At 55.5% G+C, this 2500-nt stretch overlaps 2 non-coding genes and 1 pseudogene across 2 annotated transcripts; all 3 read left to right on the top strand.

The window, feature by feature from the left end:
• The first annotated feature begins 20 nt into the window (after positions 1 to 20).
• On the top strand, positions 21 to 1831 carry LOC146142908 (small subunit ribosomal RNA). Its single transcript, XR_014500227.1, has one exon. It is a non-coding gene; the product is annotated as a small subunit ribosomal RNA (ribosomal RNA).
• Positions 1832 to 2078: 247 nt separating this feature from the next.
• LOC146142909 (5.8S ribosomal RNA) lies at positions 2079 to 2232 on the top strand. Its single transcript, XR_014500575.1, has one exon. It is a non-coding gene; the product is annotated as a 5.8S ribosomal RNA (ribosomal RNA).
• A 248-nt stretch (positions 2233 to 2480) lies between these two features.
• LOC146142910 (large subunit ribosomal RNA) overlaps positions 2481 to 2500 on the top strand; it is a 3679-nt pseudogene continuing 3659 nt past the window's right edge.

Raw genomic sequence — 2500 nt, forward strand, 5'->3', positions numbered from 1 at the left:
CGGGGCTACGCTAAAGTAGCTACCTGGTTGATCCTGCCAGTAGTCATATGCTTGTCTCAAAGATTAAGCCATGCAAGTCTAAGTACGAGCTCTCGTACAGTGAAACTGCGAATGGCTCATTAAATCAGTTATGGTTCATTTGATCGTACGTTTTACGTGGTTAACTGTGGAAATGCTAGAGCTAATACATGCGTGAAGCGCCGACCTCGCGGGAGGCGTGCTTTTATCAGACCAAAAACCGACCGGGCTTCGGCCCGCAACCTTTGGTGACTCTGGATAACTTTGCGGATCGCACGGTCTCGCACCGGCGACGGATCATTCAAGTGTCTGCCCTATCAACTTTCGTCGGTACGGTACTGGCCTACCGAGGTTCTTACGGGTAACGGAGAATCAGGGTTCGATTCCGGAGAGGGAGCCTGAGAAACGGCTACCACATCCAAGGAAGGCAGCAGGCGCGCAAATTACCCATTCCCGACGCGGGGAGGTAGTGACGAAAAATAACAATACAGGACTCTAAACGAGGCCCTGTAATTGGAATGAGTACACTTTAAAACCTTTAACGAGTATCCATTGGAGGGCAAGTCTGGTGCCAGCAGCCGCGGTAATTCCAGCTCCAAAAGTGTATATTTAAGTTGTTGCGGTTAAAAAGCTCGTAGTTGGATTTTGGGCGCAGGCGGCCGGTCCGTCGCAAGGCGTGTACTGGCCGTCCTGGCCTCACCTCCGGTTCTCCGCCGGTGCCCTTGACTGAGTGTCGGCGGCGGCCGGAACGTTTACTTTGAAAAAATTAGAGTGTTCAAAGCAGGCGATTCGCCTGAATAATGGTGCATGGAATAATGGAATAGGACCTCGGTTCTATTTTGTTGGTTTTCGGAGCGCGAGGTAATGATTAAGAGGGACAGACGGGGGCATTCGTACTGTGCCGTTAGAGGTGAAATTCTTGGATCGGCGCAAGACGAACGACTGCGAAAGCATTTGCCAAGAATGTTTTCTTTAATCAAGAGCGAAAGTCAGAGGTTCGAAGACGATCAGATACCGTCCTAGTTCTGACTATAAACGATGCCAACTAGCGATCGGGGGGCGTTAGTTTTACGACCTCTCCGGCAGCTTGCGGGAAACCAAAGTCTTTGGGTTCCGGGGGAAGTATGGTTGCAAAGCTGAAACTTAAAGGAATTGACGGAAGGGCACCACCAGGAGTGGAGCCTGCGGCTTAATTTGACTCAACACGGGAAATCTCACCCGGCCCGGACACAGTGAGGATTGACAGATTGAGAGCTCTTTCTTGATTCTGTGGGTGGTGGTGCATGGCCGTTCTTAGTTGGTGGAGCGATTTGTCTGGTTAATTCCGATAACGAACGAGACTCTGGCTTGCTAACTAGTTACGCGACCCAATCGGTCGGCGTCTAACTTCTTAGAGGGACTAGTGGCGTTTAGCCACACGAGATTGAGCAATAACAGGTCTGTGATGCCCTTAGATGTTCGGGGCCGCACGCGCGCTACACTGACCGGATCAGCATGTGCTCGCCTTGGCCGACAGGTCTGGGTAACCCGCTGAACCCCGGTCGTGCTAGGGATAGGGAATTGCAATTATTTCCCTTGAACGAGGAATTCCCAGTAAGCGCGAGTCATTAGCTCGCGTTGATTACGTCCCTGCCCTTTGTACACACCGCCCGTCGCTACTACCGATTGAATGGTTTAGTGAGGTCCTCCGATTGGACCTGGCGCGGCCGGCAACGGTCGAGCCGGCGTCCGAGAAGACGATCTAACTTGATCATTTAGAGGAAGTAAAAGTCGTAACAAGGTTTCCGTAGGTGAACCTGCGGAAGGATCATTAACGGTCTCGCAAACGCTTCGGCGAACGCGAAACTCGGACAAGCGAGAGAAAAAGTTTTTGCTACCCGGCGCCCGACCCGCGAGGAGCGGCGCGCCGGCCGGCGATTCGGTCACCCGGTAATGTTTGCGCGTCGAGTGCCGCGGTGCCGCGCGCTCCGGCTTCAAGCGTCGGCCTGGCCGACCGCTCGGCGCGGTATATTTTGTCACCCTTTAGTGCGAGGCACTGTGCGAGCGAAACAATCGTGGATGGCTCTTGGCGGTGGATCACTCGGCTCGTGAGTCGATGAAGGACGCAGCTAGCTGCGTGAATTAGTGTGAATTGCAGGACACATTGAGCATCGACGTTCTGAACGCAAATTGCGGCCTCGGGTCAATCCCGGGGCCGCGCCCGCCTCAGGGTCGCGTTGCAAACGTTCCGCGCGGGGATTTCTCCGCGCGGCTGCTGCGGCGTCGGACGCGCGAGCGCCCGTCCCGCTCAAGACAGCACGGCACGATGTGCGACGATCGCGACCAGAATCCCGCGCGGCGGCGGCGAGTCGACCTCGAAGAGGCCAACGGCTGGCGGCTCAAGGGCGGGAATCGAGGTGCGCGGCGGCGCGCGGCGCCGACGGCGAGCGCGGAACGGGAAGAATAGTCCCGGTCCTTACTTTCGGCCTGAGGTCGGACGAGG

This window comes from Ascidiella aspersa, chromosome 5, assembly GCF_963924565.1.
Source record: "Ascidiella aspersa chromosome 5, kaAscAspe10.2, whole genome shotgun sequence".
Lineage (NCBI taxonomy): Eukaryota > Metazoa > Chordata > Ascidiacea > Phlebobranchia > Ascidiidae > Ascidiella > Ascidiella aspersa.